The following is a 23,245-nucleotide window of genomic DNA, read 5'->3' as shown; positions in this document are numbered from 1 at the left end:
GCGGGCGGTGGCTCAACCCGCGACAAAAGACCCCCTTTGTCGCGGGTGGTAGCTCAACCCGCGATTAAAGGGGCCTTTGTCGCGGGTTGAGCCACCACCCGCGACAAAGGGGGAGGTATATAACTGCGCGCGTCGCGGGCGGGCCGCCCACCCGCAACACCCGGAGGCCAAACCCTAGCGACTTAGCGCGCCGCCGAGCTGCCGGACTTCCGCGCCGCGCCTCCGCCGCCGCGCGGCCGTCTTCCCCGCCTCTGCGCCGCGCCTCGCCCTCGGCCGCCGCCGCGCCTCGCCCTCAGCCGCCGCCGCGCCCTCGCCCTCGGCCGCCGCCGCGCCTCGCGTCGCGCCGCGCCCGGGCCGCGCCGCGCCTCCGCCGGCCATCTCCCTGCTGCCTCCGCCGCCGCCGGGCGCCGTCTCCCTGTGCCTCTGCGCCGCGCCTCGCCCTCGGCCTCCGCCGCCGCCGCGCCTCGGGCCGCCGCCGCGCCAGCTGCAGGTAGCGCCCGCCGCAAAGGAACACCTTTTTTTTCTTTTTTAATTACTGTAATTGTTTTTAATTTAGTTTTTACATTTCTGTAATTGTTTTAGTTTTTATGTTTTTGTAATTTAGTTTTTAATTTTCTGTAATTGTTTTAGTTTTTAGGTTTAATTAGTTAATTAGTTAATGTATTTAGTAGTTAGTTTTTAGGTTTAGTTAGTTAATTAGTTAATTTGTTAGTTGTTTTAGTTTTTATGTAATTAGTACTTAGTTTAATAGTTAATTTGTTAGTTTTTATGTAATGTGTGATAGTGCAACTTTAAAATGATGAAGAACATTGTTATTCGATGGTATCACTTAACCGCGAACGATTAGTCACTCCCTTCTAGAATCGATTTAGCCGCAACTCCCTCTCTCTCCCTCGCAATCACTCGACGCCGCAACTCCCCTCTCTCTCCCTCTCCTCTACCTCTCGCAAACACCCCCGACGCCGACACCGGCCCTCTCCTCTCCCTCTCGCGCAATCGCCCTCGTCCCGTGCTCCCTCTCCCTCTCGCGATCACTCGACGCCGCAACTCCCCTCTCTCCCTCTCCTCTACCTCTCGCGAACATCCGAGCCTCTCGCAAACACGCGTCGCCGACACCCTCTCCCTCTCGCAAACAAGCGTCGCCGACACCCTCTCCCTCTCGCAAACACGCGTCGCCGACACCCTCTCCCTCTCGCAAACACGTGTCGCCGATTAGGGTTAGGGTTTGGTTTGTGTTTGATTAGGGTTAGGGTTTGGTTTGTGTTTGAACATGTACTTATCGATTTAATTCTTTTGCAGAAACAATGGATCAATTCGAACGGGACTTGGAACAGGAAGACATATTCGCGGACATAATCCGCGATGGTACAGAAGCCGACCGAGCCGACTCCGGTGATGGAGAAGCCCGCGGCTCCGGTCATGGAGAAGCCGACAGCTCCGGTCATGGAGAAGCCGACGGCTCCGGTGACGGAGAAGCCGACGACGGCTCCGGTGACGGAGAAGCCGACGGCTCCGATCATGACGAGGTATTAATGGAATTCTATATGTACATATGTATTGAGGCATTAGTATAGAGGCATTAATGCAATTCTATATGTATTCTCTTAGGCCTCCGAAGATAAGATAGAGAAACGAGGCCCGGCAAAGAAGTTGACCAAGAAAGACCACTTCACAATTGAAGCTATATCACCGGAAGGCCAACCGGTGGTACCCGAGAATGTCGGAGTGAAGTTCAAAAATCAGTGCGGAGTTGTGGTTAGAGATCGTGTCCCGATCACTGTCAGAGAATGGAACAAGACGAAGAATGTGTCCGAAAATCAGGTTGCCGATAGGTACAAAGACACACTTTTCGGAGACCCGATGGCACATTTCACTTTGCCGATTTGGGATCGGAGTCTGAGAATGCTAAGCAGCGAGAGCTAGTGAAGAAATGGGCTCTTAAGAAGATGGGGGAACTTTTCCGGGCGTATAAGAACCGGTTATGGAAAAATTATAAGAAAGACAAGAAGCCTCCATTATTCGAGAACTACCTAGCGAAGCGAGGAGCATAAGCGGGAAGAATTTGTGAGGTACAAAGAATCGGAGGAGGCTCATGAACTCGTCGGCGAAAAACAAGAAGAATGCAAGCGAGAAGAAGTATCACCATCATACGGGGCGAGGGGGCTACGGAAGAGCCATGCCTAAGTGGGATGCACAAGAGGCCGAGATGGAGCTGAACGGGATCACTCCGGAACCCACGCGAGAAGGATGGGACACAAGGGCTCGAAATTGGTTCCTCGCGCATGGCTGTGAGTATGACATGAAGACAGGGAACATTGTTGAAAGTGACACCGGGGTTAGGGTACCCAGGCAAAAATGGATTGAAGTGACGACAGATATAAAGGCGGGAAAACTAAAGTTTGCTCCCGATAGAGAGAAAGACTTGCCGACGCTTGTCCTCGGTAATCCCGAGAAGGGAGGACGAGCAAGAGGCTTCGGCCCTAGTGTTCCGTGGTCGCTTGGGTTTCCGGCCGACGCGGAGACTTATAGAAGCCGAGCGAGAGCTAAACAACGCCAGCCGGAGGTGCGGAATGACCAGATGGCCGAGTTCCAACGCCGACTTGACCAGCGAGCAGCGGGAGCTTCAGCAGCGAGCAGCGGGAGATAAATGAACTAAAAGGACGGCGCCCGCCGGATAATGCCGCTGAAATATCTCGGCGACGAGACAAGCGAGCGTGGCCGACTCGGAGGCCCCTCCTACACGGATGATGATAGATGCCGGTCCCGGCGACCCCTTCGATGGAATCAAGGAGCAAACACCTTGTGATCTCCATGAGGTGTTCGGGAAGGTTTCTGTTAAGGTGGCGGTCGGCTATGTCTTACCGGCATTTGGACTCGAAGGTGAGCCGGCAACATGGCATGGCAATCCGATTCCAGCTGGATATGCTCGTGTCGGGGTGGATTCAGTTGTCCCGTCGTGGGGGACATTGGAGCTCGATATCCCCGGAGGTGATGGGGGGCTTACACTCGAGAGAGGTGCTCGGGAGAAATCATTCTCTCGGGAAAAGAAGAATATCAAGCCGCCGAGCTGGGTAGCACCTAGTACCGGTCGTCCCGAGCAGGTCACCATCACCTCCTCCAGGTGATCGCAGGCCACCATCACCTCCTCCTACCGATCACATGTCGCCACCATCACCCCGTGGGTACGGCGTCGACCACGACATCGGTAGTCCATCTCCATCTCCAGCGCCGCCGCCTCCGCCCAAAAAGACTCGGAATGCACCCAGCCGGAAGCGTTTCAAGAGTCCTGTCCCCAAGAGGTCGCCCCTCCCAAAAGTACCAAAGGTTCCTCCCCCCCGTCCTTACGATCGTACCCCGGAGGAAAATGATGCCATTGTTAAGAAAATCAATTATGATTTTTTTCATAAGCCAAAACCTCCAGCGCCAGAGCCATACACAGAGAAGCAAATAGCATATGCTACTAGTTTTCCGAACACACCATCGCGAGTATGACTTACACGAGAAGAAGGATGACTATACACGCACTCTTGCGAAGGTAATTGACACAAAGAATGCTGAAAAGGCTAAGGAGAAGGACATTGCTGGCACGAGCAAATCATCAGCTAGAAGTGCAACTTAGAATAAGTCAACTTCAACAAGTGCACCCCTCAAGGCCAAGCAAACGACAAACGCAAAAAGAGAAAGGAAGTTCCCCTCCTCGGTGCTCAGCCCAAACAATCGATCCCACCACTCAAAGTGCTTAATGTTCCCAAGCTGTACCAGGAACATGGTGGTTTCAATATGGAAGAAGCTGCAAAGCTAGCGGCTGCCCGTGACGTTACCGTGGAGGAATTGATGTATGCAGCGGATGCTGCAGTACCCACTGCTGATATAGCTCCTAAATTTGTCTACGGGGCCGACTTGGTCAGCACAGAGCAGCTGCTTAAACTGCCAACACATATGCGGAATTTGCATCGAGTGGTACCTTGATGCATGCAAGGAGAACATAAGGTTCATCGTGGCGAGTATACCATGGGAATATTACTACCGAAAGGAGGAGATCCATATTGAGATGAATGAACTCTGGCGGTTATTCAATCTAGATGCCCTCGACAAATCTCTCATGAGTTGCTATTGCTTGTAAGTTGTTAACTACATATAAGTTCATTTTCATTCAGTTCATGTTCGTTTTCATTGCATATATATACTCATTATATCTTATGTGTTCTCTTATGCGGACTGAAGATCGATGAATGCAAAAGTAATAATATTATCAATATTGGGTTTATTGACCCGGATAAAGTACATGTTCAAACGGTAAAGTTTAATGCCCAAGAAACGGGGGAAACCTACTAAGGTTTTTGGGGGAGCAATATTTCGTGATTCAATATTGTTTCCTTACAACTACGAGTGAGAGTCTTAATGATCTTTATGCACATTCAATTTTTCTTACTCGATGTTAAGTGTAATTCCTGACGTATATGCATAACATGTGCAGCTTCCACTTGGATTCTACTAGACATTCAACCTCGATAAGGGAATAGTTGAGGTAAAAGACCCACCGAGTAGAGGCGTGGACGGGTTCCAGGACTTGCGAAGTTGCTCCAAGTGTAATTTCCTTCATCGCCGCGCTTTATCATTCGTGAGATATCAATTAATTATCCACTCATTCAATCATTCTTTTGCACTGGCAGGGCTTGGACCGCTTTCAAGAGACATCGTAAGAACGAAACCCAGGCAGAGAAGCTAACATTTACTCCTGTACCGTGCTCCCGAGCAGCCACAAGGGACGAATCTATGTGGATACTACGTTTGCGAGTCCATTCGCATGTTAACCACTCGAGAAGCGTAACAATAATAAATTCAACGTAAGCAATAACATTCACAACTTTATTTATTATCATCAATATTTCGTTATCAAGACCGATATAGTCATACTCATCTCATTTTCGTATATAGGTCGACTTCATGCGGGACAGACTCCAACCAAAGGAACACGCACTAGGAATCGCGGAGGAACTGGCGGGACTTTTGATTAAAGATGTACTAAACAACAAAGGCTTGTTTAGTCCAAATAGATGCTCTACCTCCAAATAGACGGTCGTTAGTACCGCTTGTCGATCGTGAGCTAAATGTATATATATATGTAAGGGCTACATGTAAAGAGGAATCGACTTTTGCTTCCAACATTTGTTTGATCGATCTATATATATATATATATTGAATGAACGTGTACAATTTCTAGTAGCGTACAAATATATGCAACTTTTATTTTCGAACGAAAAAAATGATATAACAGAGCGGTCGGTGGCGGGGGAGGGGTGCTGCACCCTCAAACCCTAAAGCGTAAGCGTTGTGCGCGCGCCACGTAGAGGGCCTTTTGTCGCGGGTGGTAATACCGCCCGCGACAAAAGGGCTCGTGCCCTGCGCGCCGGGCGGCCGCCACGTGGTGGACCTTATGTCGCGGGTCGTAAGTGACCCGGGATAAAAGGCCTCCCTTTTATCGCGCCTTGCTTGTCGCGGCTGGCCGCCCGCGACAAAAGGCCCTAACCACCCGGATCAAAAGGCCTGTTTTCCACTAGTGTAGTATCATATGCATGATACTTCTATATGATATTATGCATTGTGACTAGTCTTAGGATGCTCGGGCTGGTACAGTCTTCGGCCCAAAATTAAGCGCCAGCCCTAATTCGAAGCAAATTCAGAGTCCCCGATGGCCCATGGATACTTACAGTCGTACAGGCCTTCTCTTTGTCCCTGACACTCGTAAACCATGCCAGCCCATCCACGGTTGCTGGCTTGCGGAGGTGACCTTTTTTTTTTTCTTGCGGAGACGACCATTCAGTCTGACATTCACTCGGACCACACGACCTTCCAAACAAAGCTTGGCCGGTCCAGACGCCGCGAGCCAAGCCAAGCAGACCAGACGCAGCACACAGCACAAATCGCATAGCAGATCTGCAACCTGGAACCCAGAGCTAGGCTGAGGCCAAGAACGCAGGCAGGCGCCGTTTTGTCCCTATCAGGCGCGCCTTTCCGAGTCCGATACGTCCCGATCACCGTCGCCGTCGCCGCCGCGGGGGCCATTCCTCCTCCGAACTGCTCTCTACCTTTCTCCTCTGTGTGCTCGCATGTGTCCGTGTTGGCAAATCGATCCCCGGCTTTCGCACGGCCCGAGTGGGGGCGCGCGGTCCGCTTTCCCCCGTCCCTCCGACTACCACCACGACGGACGGCCATCATGAGCGGCCGCGACCGGCGACCGGGGCATGGGTAAAAGAAGAGATTCCGTGCGGTTGCCTGCCGACAAATCTCGCCGTCGACGGACAGACGGCTCCGGTCAGTCCATCCATCGGGGCGGTCAAACGCTCGATGGGTCGTGTGGTTGACGATCGATTTGCATGCATGTGTGTGGTCGAGTGCACATACTAGCTAGGGACAACCATTGATGGCCACGTTCGTGCGGCAGGCGCTTTGCTTCCGGCCACAGTGCTATATGTGTTACGTGCACCGATCCTGCATGCCCAATGCCCATGATATTGATATACACATATAGATCTGCAAATGTTTTCTCCAGACTGAACCATGAGTACACACAGAACATGAGGCATGCATATGCATGCATGATCGATCGATCGATCGTGCATGCGCGCGCCATCTTTCGATCGTGCGTGCTAAAGCTGCCAGCCTTCCTCGCCAGAAATTCCGGAAGAGTTCTGACAAAGCAAAGAACTTCAGAACCCGGAGAAGGACGATGGACTCTACCCTTCCATGTCTTTATACATGCCTCGCAGCTTTCGTCCATGGCTTTGCACAAGCTTGCTGCAGGCACTCGAGGCATCAATGTGCGCAGCCAGCATGCGAGCGATCGAGATCTGCAGGGAGGGTAGAAAGAAGACGCTCATTATGCAAGTCCGTGCACGCAGCATTGCCATGTCCGTATCGGTGTCGCCTCTGAGCTCTAGCTTTTCCTCCTCCGTCGGCACGAAAAGGAAGAGCTAGCTAGTGGTGGTGGCGACAAGCCTTTTGCGCTCACAAAGTTCTTGTTCCTACATTTGTCGCCACCGGTTACATGCATGTGCCTAATGCCTATGCATATACTGATATACAGCAATTAGCGCTGATGGAATACGGTATCTAACCAGTCGATTATTAGGGTATGCGACGGTACTAAAAAGGGCGCCACCTCTAGCGCTTGGTCTTGTGGATGTAGGCTTCTTCACCTTTGTAGAAGCATCACAGGTCAGTTTCTCTCATAGGAAGCGCGATTTCTAATGTTCACCACCGCTGTGAGATCAGATAGTTTGGTGTGGAGCGGGTTACCGTTAGTTGGGTTCGTATGGTTGACGACTTTTTATGGTCCCCGATGTGTCGTCGGCGAGGATAGGTGTGACCATGTTGTGTTGTTGTTGAGGTGAACTTAGTTCTTATTGGTTTTCGTCCGGTTTCTCTCTAAAAACTAGGTTTTTTTTTTTTGAGAAACACAATATATAGACGCTCACATACACGCGCATACACTCATCTCTATAAACACACGTACATCCTACCTCTATGAGCACTTCCGGAAGACCGAGGCAGCGGATTGGATATGGTGACGAAGTCACCACTTGCGTCGTTATTGACGGAAACGCCGCCTCCCACTGAATGAATACTCCACCTTTATGAGACACACAGATGTTAAACCTAACGTTTGAACTCTGATGGGTCAGGTACGTATAACCGCCTTCCTAACCACCCAACCTCATATTGGTTCTGAGGTACTTTCTTATTAATTAATAAATATGACAAAGTTTTTACCTTTTATTGAAAAAGACAATAAAGATTTGTCAGAACTGATTTAAGATCGACAAATTAGCAGCGTCGACTGCTATCATTGCAGTGGCAGATTAGCCTGTCGACTTTTACTGATAAACAAGCGACAGCAAACAAGCATCCAGCTCGCAGATGCTGCTATCAGCTTGGGAAATGGCTCGATCGTGACATCAAATCATAGCCTGAGAGTGATCAGTAGGGCCTACGATTAGATGTTACAAAGCAACATTTCAGGTAGCAGCAGGCCCCTCTGGATGACACTATTTGCACTGCACCCCTCATAAGCAAAGCCTGCAGCGGCACAAGGCTAAGACTGGGCTAGGCTGACTTTGAATTTACTGTACTTTCTAGCGTTGACAGCGGAACCGCGTGCCGTGGCGGGGCGGTGACGTGGACAAAGTTAGAAGTGAGCTTTCAGGCCACATTGTTACACAAGATAAGCACCTCAGTCACGTCCCTAAAGCGTCGCGCTGGATATATTTTCGGCTCCACTCGTATGCTCCCAAAGCCTACACTGGTGGAAATTCTTTGGTCGCGGTTCGCAACTGCCATTAGTCGCGGTTGCGCAACCGCGACGAAAGTAGCGCGACTAAAGGCCCCCCCTTTAGTCGCGGTTGCTTACGAACCGCGACTAAAGGCCGTCCACGTGGGCGCCAGGCGACCGTCGGGGCGGAGGCCCTTTAGTCGCGGTTCTTCCGGCCGACCGCGACTAGAGGCCGCCGCAGGTTTAGGGTTTTAGGCCCCCCTAAACCTGCCCCCCTAAACCTGTTTTCTGTTTAATTTGTATTGTTTTATTTCTTTTGTGCTTTATTTGTAATTTTGAAGGAGTACGTTTCACATATTCTACGGTACTACATACATGCATGCATATGAATGTACAATTTCAAACAAATTTGAAATTAGAACCAAAAAAAATTCAAGAGGAATATACAATATATATTCAATATCATCGGATGACCATATACAAGTTTGAACAAGTTTCCATACATAATTTAATGCATGTATAGTTCTACGTCCACTACGTAGTGTTGTCCTCGTAGGATCGATGACTTCCCTCGCGAACCATCCAGCTAGTTCCTCCGAAGTGGTCGGAAGCGAGCTTCCGGACTAAGCGTCTTCCGGAGGTTATTCCTCTTGATGTTGTTCTCATCCGACCGGTCCCGCTCATTGGTGTATCTCCGGATCCTCTCACAAACATAGTATCCACATAGATTGGTCCCCGGTGGCTGAATATCCCCGACCGTCCGCACCGCCCTTTTAAAATGTAGCTCTTTTTTGAATTCACCGACCTTTTCATCTACGAACCGTCTCCAAACCCTACGAGGCAAAGAAAATTAAATGAACAAGAGAGTTATTAATTAGTTACTTGATATTAGGAAATGATGAACGAAATAGGCCGATCGATATAGAGCGCAAATGAATGAAAACAATTACTTTTGCATCATTTTTCTCATGTCGGCCCAAAGCGCCGCATCCATATTCGGAGAGTCGTGGACGAGAACCGTGGAGGTGTGAAATTGAATTACCATCGGAATCCAAGTGGAACTCGCGGACACGATACATGCACAATCATGCATATATAACTCATCGATTAGCCACATACCATGCATGGAGTAAACAAAAGAGAATGTGCTCAAGACGTAAACACTCACCCAAAATGGTAAGGAAATAGAATATCACTTTTGAGTTCCCGTTTTCTAAGAAACCGCCACGAGTCTTCCTCCACGTCGGCGGGGTGGTGTTCTAACACATATGAATTAACGATGTGTGGGTCAATGAACCCAACATCATGGATGTTCCTTATTTGCATTTCCCACTTCTTCATTCTGCATAATAGCGTACACAACAAGATAGTTAGGACAATATATAGTGCAGGCAATGAACGAGATGGAGTAGAAATTAATAAATCACTTACAGAACGTAGCAACTGATGATAGATTTGTCGAGGTCGCGCAGATTGAACAGCTGGAACAATTCACTCCGATGAATTGGTATATAGTAATGTTTGAAGTGATGCTCAGCTCTAACTTCCGCATAAATATAGTCTTTGGCGTTTTTAAGTTTTATGTAACTCTTGTACCAATTTAGCGTACCTTTCATTTGTCGAGGTAGATCCTCTTCCCGCGCTGTGCTCGACGAGAGGGCCATTCTTCACATATGTAAATACTACGTCCTTCATTGGCGCCTCATCAAGGCCTAACAGGTGCACGAAGAGTGATACCTAAGTCGGCCGCTTGTTCTCCGGCACTCGTTACAGCCAATCCATAAAGCCGCCGCAGCTGCTATGATATCGGGGGCATCCGGACCGGCGGCTTGCACTATGAGCGGGGCGATCGATTGTTTACTTTGTTCCCCGAGCTGGGCAACTTCTTTCCCCTTTCTAATTTTTTCTCGGCCTCCTCCAAGGCTTTCTTCTCCCGCTTCTCCGCCAAATCTTGGTTCCTCTTGAACGCGAGTGCTTGCCTACGAAGTTCACGTGCATAGTCGTCGAGCGGATTCTTTGCGGCTTGGGACGGTGTGTTCAAAAATGACTTAGCCCACTTCTTTTGCTCATCAGAAAATACTGGCTTGGGCTCGCCCTCTATTTTCTTCTTGCAGCTCGCCTTCCATTTCTCTAAATCAGCAGCCGCGCCCGCCTCGACTTCCTCGGCACTATGTTCCCAAGGCCTCGTGGGGAGAGGCTTCAGTGATGGCTCCGGTACCTTTGTTTTCTTAGGTACGTAAGGGTCCGGGTTAATAATCCAGGACTCGCTGCTTCTGCTTCTTCGCCGGAGGTGGATTGGGGGGCGGCGTCTGCTTACCCGTCCGGGGCGGACTAGGGGGCGGCGGCTGCTTACCCGCCGGAGGTGAATTGGGGGGCGGCATCGGCCCTCGTGAAGGAGGTGTAGGTGAAGCACCACCACCACCACCGCCACCGCCGCCACCACCACCACCGTAGGGGGTGGACTTGTTGGCGCCTCGCCCGGAAACTTGATAAACTTCTTCTCGCCATAGAATGAACTCGGAGCTTGACATCTCCAAGTCTTGTCGCCCCTTCAGGTGTAGCAATGTCAATGTCCAGTGTCCTCAAACCCTTGGACTATGTCCTCCACCGTGACACGAGCATAGCCATCTTGAATGGGGTTGTTGTGGTGGAGTGCTCCGTGTGGTAAAGCACCGCCGATGGCTACCTTCATGGACATGTTCCCGATAGGATAATACAGATGACATGCTTTCATCTCCTTTATATCATCCACGGGGTAGCGAGGAGGCTCCGGTGCAGTAATTTCGACCACCGCAGGCTCCGGTGCAGTAATTTCGATCGTCGGTGCACCAGCCGATGGGGCCTCCGTGGAAGCCACACTGCTTCTCCGCGGCTGGCTTCCGAGATCCAATGGATGATCTTCATGCGGCGCCCGAGCTGCATCTCTTTCGGCTACTAGTACACTCACGGTTTTCTTCATGACATCCATTTCCGATGCCAACCGCGCCACAACATCTTCTTCCCGATCCATCTTTCTCTTACGGCTTCTGTAACCGTACGGGTCATCGTTCTGGGAACCCTATTTTCCACGGAATGTGCCCCATGCCTCGTACACGTCCTCCGTGTTCAGGATTCCCGAGGGCTTTTGTCATGGCGTCGTTCTCTCTGTTGAACTTGATCCTCCCCTCTTGAGCATCCCTCATTGCCTCAATAAGCTTTTGGGTGGGTGTAATTATTTTGCCCTGGTAAACACACTCCCCTGTCTCCGGGTTCAGCGATCCCCCATGCCCGTTGATACGTCTCCGACGTATCGATAATTTCTTATGTTCTATGCCATATTATTGATGATACCTACATGTTTTATGCACACTTTATGTCATATTCGTGCATTTTCTGGAACTAACCTATTAACAAGATGCCGAAGTGCCGCTTCTCGTTTTCTGCTGTTTTTGGTTTCATAAATCCTAGTAACGAAATATTCTCGGAATTGGACGAAACAAAGACCCAGGGGCCTATTTTTCCACGGAGCTTCCAGAAGACCGAAGAACATACGAAGTGGGGCCACGAGGTGGCGACACCACAAGGCGGCGCGGCCCAGGGGGGGCCCACGCGGCCCTATGGTGTGGCCCCCTCGTCAGGCCCCGACTCGCCCTTCCGCCTACTTAAATCCTCCGTCGCGAAACCCCCGATGCGAAAAACCACGATACGGAAAACCTTACCGAGACGCCGCCGCCGCCGATCCCATCTCGGGGGATTCTCGGAGATCTCCTCCGGCACCCCGCCGGAGAGGGGATTCATCTCCCGGAGGACTCTACACCGCCATGGTCGCCTCCGGAGTGATGAGTGAGTAGTTCACCCCCGGACTATGGGTCCATAGCAGTAGCTAGATGGTTGTCTTCTCCTCATTGTGCTTCATTGTTGGATCTTGTGAGCTGCCTAACATGATCAGGATCATCTATCTCGTAATTCTATATGTTGTGTTTGTCGGGATCCGATGGATAGAGAATACCATGTCATGTTAATTATCAAGTTATTATACATGTGTTGTTTATGATCTTGCATGCTCTCCGTTACTAGTAGAGGCTCGGCCAAGTTTTTACTCTTAACTCCAAGAGGGAGTATTTATGCTCGATAGTGGGTTCATGCCCGCATTGACACCGGGACAGGTGACGTAAAGTTCTAAGGTTGTGTTGTGCTCGTTGCCACTAGGGATAAAACATTGGCGCTATGTCCGAGGATGTAGTTGTTGATTACATTACGCACCATACTTAATGCAATTGTCTCGTTGTTAGCAACTTAATACCGGAGGAGGTTCGGATGATAACTCGAAGGTGGACTTTTTAGGCATAGATGCAGTTGGATGGCGGTCTATGTACTTTGTCGTAATGCCCAATTAAATCTCACTATACTTATCATGTCATGTATGTGCATTGTTATGCCCTCTCTATTTGTCAATTGCCCGACCGTAATTTGTTCACCCAACATGCTTTTATCTTATGGGAGAGACACCTCTAGTGAACTCGTGGACCCCGGTCCATTCTTTAATACTGAAATACAAATCTGCTGCAATACTTGTTTTTACTATTTTCTCTCGCAAACAATCATCTTCCACACAATACGGTTAATCCTTTGTTACAGCAAGTCCGGTGAGATTGACAACCTCACTGTTTCGTTGGGGCAAAGTACTTTGGTTGTGTTGTGCGAGGTTCCACGTTGGCGCCGAAATCTCCGGTGTTGCGCCGCACTACATCCCGCCGCCATCAACCTTCAACGTGCTTCTTGGCTCCTCCTGGTTCGATAAACCTTGGTTTCTTTCTGAGGGAAAACTTGTTGCTGTGCGCATCATACCTTCCTCTTGGGGTTGCCCAACGAACGTGTGAAATACACGCCATCACCCGTACCACCAGCTTTTGGCCCTTGGGTCCCATCCCACCGTACCTGGACAGATTCCTCGCGTCCTCAGCTCGTTCTCCATCTTCTCCCACCTAGGCTGCCAAAAGCGATACCCTCCTGGCCCCATTTTATGATTGTACTCCTTCTTGGCCGCATTATCCTTATTTTTTTCGATATTTCAAGGAACTGCTCCGATTTCTTTTGCTTCACAAATTCTGGCCAATCATGTTGCAGTTTCTCGTATTGTCCTTTGAAATCCGGAGTCTTGCCCGGCTTGACAAAGTCATGGGCTAGATTTTGCTTGTATTTCCGGAATGCGTTGGCCATCCTAGAAAGAGCGAACTGTTTGACTAGCTTGCACCTCTCCTTGGTTTCCGCAATCTTGTTACCCTCCTCATCGTATTTGCCATATTCCGGAGGTAGAACGAAATGTTCCATAAGATTTTTGAAGCAATATTTTTTTGTTCTCTTATCGACAAAAGTGAAACCAACACGTGCCTTCTTTGGCTCATTCCACTCCTGGACGGTGATCGAGACGTTGTCTCTAACAACGGCTCCGCATTGGCTGACAAACTTGGTGGCGTTCTTGCTGGGCTCCGGCTGGCCTGCCGGTTGCTTCCTCGACAACATCGATGGTGCATGTTTCTCCTGCTTTCATCGTCTTGGTTGCGCCACGCTTTGACGACGACGTACTCGATTGTTTCGACGATCCGGCCGAGGGCTAAAATAAGAAAGAGAGGCGCGCGCGTTAGTACACACATATTTATTCAAATCGGTGAGTTTGTATCACCGGAGGCTCAATGTATATATATATACCTCGGCGCCGGAGGTGGTTGCTACTTCCAACCGAAGATCGTCGTTTATCGACGTTTCTTCGGCACCATCTTGCCGACCATGCCCTTCATCTTCACCGTCAAGGTTCGGATAAGAATCGATATCATCTTCTTGTCCGGTTCGGCACATATAGAACATCGCCTTTTATGATGCCGAAGATTTGTTCTTCGAGCGTCCGGATCATAGTTGTCCATAATTGGGTCAGCTCTATCGTCCGCCATATGTCGATCCTGAAAACATGTAGTCAAAACAAATTAATTAAGTGAAGAAGGGGGCGGTGGCGGTGGCGAAAGGGCGGTGCCAAAAGGAGGGGGCCGGCGAGCTGGAAGGGGTGGGAGAGGGTGTCGCGGAAGAGCGCGTGTGTGCGCCGGGAGAGATTTGAGGGGCCGGGGCACCGGCGGGCGCCGCCCAAGCGATTGCATGTGTGCGTGTGTGGCGCGCGCCCCCGGCCGGCCGCCGGCCTCCCTCTCCCCCTGTCTGTGTGGCGCCGGTGGGGAAATTATAAGTCTCAATTATTTGTTTTTTAAGTCAAATTGTAGTCTCAAATTATTTAGTCAAATTGTAGTCTCAAATTATTTAGTTAATTTTAAGTCTTAAATTTTAAGTCTCAATTATTTGTTTTTTAAGTCAAATTGTAGTCTCAAATTATTTAGTTAATTTTAAGTCTCAAATTTGAAGTCTCAAATTTGAAGTCTCAAATTTTTAAGTCTCAAATTTTAAGTCTCAAATTTTAAGTCTTTTTTTAGTTTTTTAAGTCTCAAAATTTTAAGTCTCAATTATATATTTAGTAAATTTTAAGTATCAATTATTTAGTTTTTTAAGTCAAATTTTAATTAGTTCCTTTTTAAGTGAAATTTTAGTACACACATATTTTTAACAAGAAAAAAAACTAAAAAAAAACGGCCGGGGCAGCCTCTCTGATCTCCTCTCTCTCTCTCTCACCGCGGGTCGCCCCGGCCCCCTTCTCTCTGGCCGGTGGCTCCGGATCGACGGCGGTAACCGGCCGGCGGTGCGACGCGGCGTGTGGCGGCGGCGGCGCAACGCGGGAGAGCAGCGCGTCGAGGGCGGCGTCAAGGGGCGCCCGAGAGCAGCGCGCGGCGGCGCGGTAGTGTGGCGGCGCGCGCGATCGAAGTGAGAGAAGGCCGGGGGAGAGGCGCACGCGGCGGCGGACGACGGCGACGTACGAGCTTCGCGTCGGCGGCGAAGACGGCGTCGGCGTGTGGCGGCGGCAGCCGGGCGTCGGGGCGCGGTAGAGCTTCCCGTCGAGGGCGGCGGCGTCGAGGAGCGCAGCACTCTGGATCGCGCGGAGAAGAAGAAGTGCCGTGGCGGTTCGCGCGGCGAGTTTTTATAGGACCCCCCTTTAGTCGCGGTTGGGTCCCTTTAGTCGCGGTTGGTGACCCCAACCGCGACTAAAGCCTTTTTTCGCCCCGTTTGAGATTCCCGCGGAAAACGACCTTTAGTCGCGGTTGGCCAGGCCAACCGCGACTAAAGGCCTTTTTCGAAATTATTTCGTTTTCTAAATGTGAAAAATAAAACTAATTAAATTCAAAACTTTAAAAATACAAATAATATATCAAAAAATTCAGAAAAATAAAACTAATTAAATTCAAAACTTTAAAAATACAAATAATATATCAAAAAATTCAGAAAAATAAAACTAATTCATTTCAAAATATTAAAAATACAAATTATATATCAAAAAATTAAGAAAAATAAAACTAATTCATTTCAAAATGTTTAAAATACATATAATATATCAAAAAATTCAGAAAAATAAAACTAATTCAATTCAAAATTTTAAAAATACAAATAATACATCAAAAAATTCAGAAAAATAAAACTAATTCAATTCAAAATCTTAAAAATACAAATAATATATCAATAAATTCATAAAAATAAAAATAATTCAATTCAAAATCTTAAAAATACAAATAATATATCAAAAAATTCAGAAAAATAAAACTAATTCAATTCAAAATTTTAAAAATACAAATTATCAAAAAATTCATAAAAATAAAACTAATTCAATTCAAAATTTCTTCCCGACCGCCTCTCGTCTTCTCGTTGGCCCCCTCTTCCCGCCTCTCGTCTTTCCGCCGACCCCCTCTTCCCGCCTCGTCTTTCCGCTGACCCCCTCTGTCTTTCCGCCGACCCCCTCTTCCCGCCATTTCTTCCCTGTCTTCCCGCCTCTTTCTTCCCGCCAATTTCTTCCCGCCAATTTCTTCCCGCCACTTTCTTCCCGCCACTTTCTTCCCGCCTCATGTCTTCCCGCTCCCATTTTTCCCGCCATTTGTCACTACATATATGTAGCCCGGCTTGGCCAGCATTATCACATCTCTACAATCTCTCATCACTCTCTCATGGCTTCCACCGCACCCACTCTAACCTACCAGCGGGTGGAGGAGCTTTGCGCCTCGAACTACCCTTGCCCACCGGGCTACCGCGTCCTCGCCGGCTGGAGCCTAAGCGCCGGCGGCGTGCCGGTCCCTCCCGTCCCTCGTGGGTACCGCGCGCCGGGCGGCCATCATGAACCACTACTACCTCGACCTCACGCCGGAGCAGCGGATGAATCCCGCCGGCATCCCGATAACCGAGCATACTTGGGACGCCTTCTTCATCAATCGGCGTGAGAGGGCGCTCGCCGAGTATGAGGAGGACGGTCTGCCTCCCGGAAACTTCCATGAGGCCGGCCGTCGGCTATGGTGGTACGGCCGGACTGCGCGAGCGTCATGGACTACATCACGGCCGGCGATATCCCCGCCTGCGCTACCCTCGATTCGAGCCACGAGCGCCGCCCGACGACGGCCGACGACAAGCAGCGACGACGACGCCGGCAACTTAGAAGCAGGCGGCGACTACCGCGAAACGGCGGCGGCTATGAAGACTACGAGTATGCATATTATACGCCTAGGCAGGAGTATGACTAAATCACTCCAAATTTCATGTATGCAGGAGTATGACTTAGTCACTCCAAATTTCCTGTATGCAGGAGAGTATGACTTAGTCACTCCAAATTTCATGTATGCAGGAGTATGACTTAGTCACTCCAAATTTCCTGTATGCAGGAGTATGACTTAGTCACTCCAAATTTCATGTATCATCAGTGCTATCTCGAGTCAATTGAATCATTCGGAAATGGACACCAACCACATCACGGGTAATATAATTCACATGATCCATTCAACAAAGTTTGGTACAATAAATTATTACACATCATTTCTTTCCTTGTGTCCCTGCTTGCTTACGATTGTGAAAGGATCGTATGTCGCACCTAGAGGGGGGGTGAATAGGTGCTAACCAATTTTTAGTTCTTTTTCAATTTAGGCTTGACACGAAAGGTAAATTCTCTAGATATGCAACTAAGTGAATTTACCTATATGACAAGGATATCAACTAAACAAGGTATAGCAACGCAATAGTAGATGGAGTGGGATAGAGGTAACCGAGAGTGGAGCACGCGATGACACGGAGATGATTCCCGTAGTTCCCTTCCTTTGCAAGAAGGTACGTCTACGTTTGGAGGAGTGTGGTTGCTACGCAAGCCAAACCAACAGCCACGAAGGCTTCACTCAGATCTCCTGTGAGCAACGCCACGAAGGCCTAGCCCACTTCCAAAGGGATTTCCTCGAGGCGGAAACCGGGCCTTTACAAAGTTCTTGGGGCACACATCCACAACCAAATTGGAGGCTCCCAAATCTGTAACAATACAACAATCAACAACAACACATCAACAACAAATTAACTAGGGAACCAAATAGGAACACTAGCATGAGATCCCTCAAACAAGAGAGGGGAAATGAAGAACGCTTCGGTGAGGATGTAGATCGGTGTCTTCTCCTTCGAATATCCAAAGATCAAGAGCTTTGGTTGGGGGAGGAAGGAGATCTTGCAAATCTTGACTTTCTTGAGGTGGCTCTAATGGAGGTGGCTTGGCAGATTTCTTGTGTAATGATTGAGCAAGCAACCAAGGTAGAAGAAGGGGGTATTTATACCCCCTCACGAAATTGAGCCGTTGTCTGCTTCGGGGGCCGGATAATCCGGCCTAAGTAAGGGCCGGATAATCCGCTCCCGGATAATCCGGCCATCGGGACAAAAGTGTGACATTGTCCGGCCAAATGTCCGGCCCATGTACTGATTCACAATTCTTCCAGTCCTTAGCCAAAAACGAGGGGGCCGGATATTTCCAAAATATCCGGCCCGGATAATCCGGCCCTGGTACAATACCGGGACATTATCCGGGAAAATGTCCGGCCCCCATACTGCGCTGCTTTCCCTCGAAGACTTAGCCAAAATCGGGGGCCGGATATTTCAAGAATATCCGGCCCGGATTATCCGGCCCGGCCATATTTTTCCCGTTAACTTTTGACGGACCGACCAAATCCAACACACGCAAATATGAAACTATGTAATCCCCGTACCACTTAATCAAACATTAGTGTATCACATATATTGACATCAAACACACAAAACATAATGCAAGAGATGTTCTTTCAATCTCCCCCTTTTTGGTGTTTGATGAAAATATACGGATTTGCCAAGGAATCACAATAGAGACAAGCATGATGGCAAGACATAGAGGCACTCCCCCTACATGTGTGCATATAAGTAATTTGCATTTGAATACAAATACACAACACATAGGAGTATGGTGCCTCAACACAAGAGATATCCAACATGCGCTCTAACAAAAGACATTGACACATATGAAGTTGAGATAGGAAGCAAGAAATGTAATATCCTTGTGTAGATATATAATGCGGAGATATAGCATCACACACAATGTAATATCCTTGATCTCAACAAATAGAAATCCGAAAACCATAACAATGTCTCACACCACAAAGCACATAGTTTTGAACGGCACACAAACAAACCAAATAGTTCAGCTAAAAGGGGAACACAAGCAATATAAGAATGATAAACGCATATGCTTGTGCCCAAACCATGCAAATCCCCGAGAATCCTAATAGAACACTTCTCCCCCTTTGGCATCGAGACGCCAAAAAGGGACAAGCGCGATGCTACACGTCCCATGAGAATCACTCGGAGGCATCATCATCATCGGACTCGTATGGCACTTCCTCTTCTTCTTCCTCATCAGAGTCAGGTGCATCCGGAGAGCGGCGAGAGGTGTTGGACCTTTGAAGGCAATCATCAAGATCACTCCATGGAACCTGTGCTGAGTGCCAACCACTGTAAACCTGGTGAGCTGGAGGCTGAGGCGGGGGTCCTTGATCACCACTAAGCTTGTGAAGAATAACCGCCCGAGTATGCTTAATCTCGAGCGCTCTCGGCTAGCTGCATAGTTCTCCTTATGGATCTCAATGTTCATGCAAAGGATATGGCGCTGGAACCAACTAAGCCGGGTCACTTGCTTCCTCATAGCTGGGACATCATGATGACGAGCAGGAGCAAAACCACTAGAACGAGCATCACCCATGAAGGAGTCAGGAGCAGGAACAGCTGAAGAGACTGGCTTAACCTTGTAGGCCTTCTTGACATGGTGCGTCACCAACGGGTACCCACTCAAATCTTCACCAACCACAGCCACAGAGTTGTTGATGAGAAGCTGGATGTAGGGAGCATAGGGTATGGAGGTCCGGGAGACCATGGCATCATGGATCTCATGGAAGATAAAATCCATGATATCAAGAGTGAAGTTCCGTTCCTCATTCCCATCACGAGCACACTTATAGCTGAGGTGCATAAGGTTCACAAGGACTCCCCGGAGAGCATCATTGTTACCACCACTTGGGCAAATGGTTGCCCGAAAGAAGCGAAGCAGCTGATTGTATATGGGAAGCAGCCCCTTAGTATAACCAATTTTCCCTGCTGAGGTATAGAGCTGCGCAAGAGCATTCTTATCTATCGGTTGTGGTCCATGAAGACGACGACCCCCTCAACAGGAACTCCAAGAAAACCAGCAAATTGGCGTAGAGTGGCACTGCAGTGGGAGGAGCCAGTCATCCATTCCATAGTGTGTTCCTCATCTTTCTTGATCGCCAAAGTGGCAAAGAATTGCTTCACCAAATCTGGGCTGTAGTCACATTTAATCTTCATGATATCATGCAAACCCAACCTTCCAGCTACCCAGATGGCATCTTCAAAGTGATTGTTTTCAGCCAGAATGTCCACATCAATAGCTTGCATGGGTCTCAGCTTCTTCATGGGCTCATATATGTCCTTGTAGATGAATTCCTGCTCAATGCACCAGTATCTCCTGCCCTCAATCTCTTCATCCCTTGGGACATCTTCATACCAGTTCTTCATGCGAATAGCAGAATAGGAGACTGGGTCCATGGCCTTGTAGTTCTCCCTCACTTCCTTGTTCTTCCGCCTTGAGGTGACGGACTTGCGAGGTGCATTGGTTGCAAACTCGTCACTAGAACGATCATGCCTTGAGCGTCTCCGACCACCCCGAGAAGCACCACCTGTGAGAAGCAAGGGCGGGTAGCAAAGGAAAGGTAATGCTCATAAGTCATGTAAGATATAGTAATATACTCGAGAAGCATGCTATAAGTCGGTACAAATCTAGACATGATAGATTGAAGCAGAAACTGCATTGGCGATGAAGCTCCAGGCCGGATAATCCGGGGTCCCCTGGGGGCGGATAATCCGGCCTGGCCGGATAATCCGGCCGGCTCGGGGGGCGGATAATCCGGCCCTGCGAGATGTGCAGATTTCCAATCAAAAACTTGTCTAAGACTAGATCGGCCTCATAGCATGCAAGAGGAGTACACTACACACGATTTGGAACAACTAGACACCAATTCCACCAAGAAAATAGCACATATAAAACACAACATCTAGGGTTAGAGATTTTGAATCATACCCACATCCATTGTGGAAACCGCTTGGAGGAGAAGGTAGCTAGGGAGGAGATCCACCCGATCCACCCAAGAACTCCGAGAGGGGGCGGACGGAGCGACTCCGGCCGAGGAGGAGGAACTCCGGCGGCTTGAGGAGGAAGAAGGGGGGCGCGTGGGGGAACTGATTGGTGTGCCAACCGTTCACCCCGCGGCCTCCCTTAGTCTTCCCGCAAATCGCCCAGGCCGGATAATCCGGCCCAAAGTGACGGCGGATAATCCGGCCCGGCCGGATATTCCGGGGCGCCAGGGGGCCGGATTATCCGGTGTTCTGGAAGATTCCAGAATACCGTAAATCCAGCCTATCTTTAGTTGGATATTTGCGAACCCATATGTGGTGCAATAAACTATCACGTCACATATGAGATGCATATTTACCAATAAGATGGGGCAACCTAGATCATCCGATCGAGAAACCTCAAACTCCAGGTTTTTACCAAACATGACAAATGAGCAAGATGGAAGTGGCTTATTGGAGAGTGTAGGCTTAGGCTTAGAGGGTTCAAACTGTTAATGGTACATGATCACTCAAGTTTGCAAGATATGAGAAAATAAGGCCAAACTTGAGTGATTTCCCATAAGAACAAGGAGTTGTCAAATAAAAGGCAATAAGATCCAAATAACTCCAACTCTTCACAAAGAAGAGTGTGGTGGCCTAGGCCACCATATATGAGTGTTGTGGCATGGCACCGCGAAGATATATCTTGGGTCCAAGCCACTACTCATCATTGAAGCTCACATATCAACATATGATATAACGAGAATGATTTCTTAATGTTGGCATTATGGGGGGAGGGATAGCTCAATAATTTAAACCGCACTCCCCCTATTTCCATGCCCACACCTAAACCAAATAAAGTTTTGAGATGAAAGTGTGTTTGCAAGATGGTCAAGCTATACTCCTTGAATCAATGATATTTAGCTCATTCCTCAAATAAGAGAACCTTGCTTCATCAAGAGGCTTCGTGAATATATCGGCAAGTTGATCTTTGGTAGGAACATAGATAAGCTCAATATCACCCCGGGCAACATGATCCCTAATGAAATGATTCCGGATCTCAATATGCTTCGTTCTTGAATGTTGCACTGGATTATAGGCAATCTTGATGGCACTTTCATTGTCACATAATAGAGGCACTTTGTCACAAATGACACCGTATTCCTTTAAAGTTTGCCTCATCCATAACAATTGAGTGCATCCACTTGCGGCGGCAACATATTCGGCTTCGGCGGTGGAGAGAGATAAACAATTTTGCTTCTTAGAAGACCAACATACCAAGGACCTACCAAGGAATTGGCAAGCCCCGGAAGTTGATTTCCTATCATCCTTGTCACCCGCCCAATCCGCATCGGTATAACCATTGAGAATAAAACTTGAGCCTTTGGGGTACCAAATACCATATCTTGGGGTATCAACCAAATATCGAAAGATTCTTTTGAGAGCCATCATGTGGCTCTCTTTAGGAGAAGCTTGATACCTTGCACACACACCAACACTCAACACTATGTCCGGTCTAGATGCACAAAGGTAAAGCAAGGATCCAATCATGGAGCGATATACCTTTTGATCCACCTCTTTACCATTGGGATCTAGTGCAAGATGACATTTGGTAACCATAGGAGTGGCCACACCCTTCATCTCGGTCATATTGAACCTCTTGAGCATGTCTTGGAGATATTTTGCTTGGTTGATGAAGGTTCCTTCCCTCAATTGCTTGATCTCAAAACCAAGGAAGAACTTCATCTCTCCCATCATAGACATCTCAAACCTATCGGTCATAAGCTTTGAGAATTCATCATTGAAAGCTTTGTTAGTAGATCCAAATATAATATCATCAACATATAATTGGCAAACGAAAAGCTCCCCATTGACCCTCTTAGTAAAAAGAGTGGGGTCGATTAGCCCAACATCAAACCCACGGTCTACCAACAATTCCTTAAGGTGCTCGTACCAAGCTCTAGGAGCTTGTTTGAGACCATAAAGTGCTTTATCAAGCTTGTAGACATGGTTAGGAAAGTTGAGATCCTCGAACCCCGGGGTTGCTTAACATAAACCTCTTCATGCAAAGGACCATTAAGAAAAGCACTTTTCACATCCATTTGTTGTAACTTAAAGTTATGATGCGAAGCATAAGCAAGAAGGATACGGATGGACTCAAGGCGAGCTACGGGAGCATAGGTTTCTCCAAAGTCAATACCCTCAACTTGAGAGAACCCTTGAGCCACCAATCTTGCCTTGTTCCTCACAACATTTCCAAACTCATCTTGCTTGTTCTTGAAAATCCATTTAGTGCCTATAACATTGCGGCACTCCTTAGGCTTCTTTACTAAAGTCCACACTTTGTTGCGCTTGAAGTTGTTGAGTTCTTCATGCATAGCTTCCAACCAATCCGAATCTTCA

General features: G+C 48.5%; 1 pseudogene; it reads left to right on the top strand.

Moving 5' to 3' along the window:
• LOC124654907 overlaps window positions 1-23,245 on the top strand; it is an 89,165-nt pseudogene that overhangs the window by 8,475 nt on the left and 57,445 nt on the right.

The sequence above is a fragment of the Lolium rigidum genome, chromosome 5, assembly GCF_022539505.1.
Source record: "Lolium rigidum isolate FL_2022 chromosome 5, APGP_CSIRO_Lrig_0.1, whole genome shotgun sequence".
Lineage (NCBI taxonomy): Eukaryota > Viridiplantae > Streptophyta > Magnoliopsida > Poales > Poaceae > Lolium > Lolium rigidum.
Note: the sequence above shows the minus strand (reverse complement) of the source record. Positions and strands in the feature narration are given on the sequence as shown.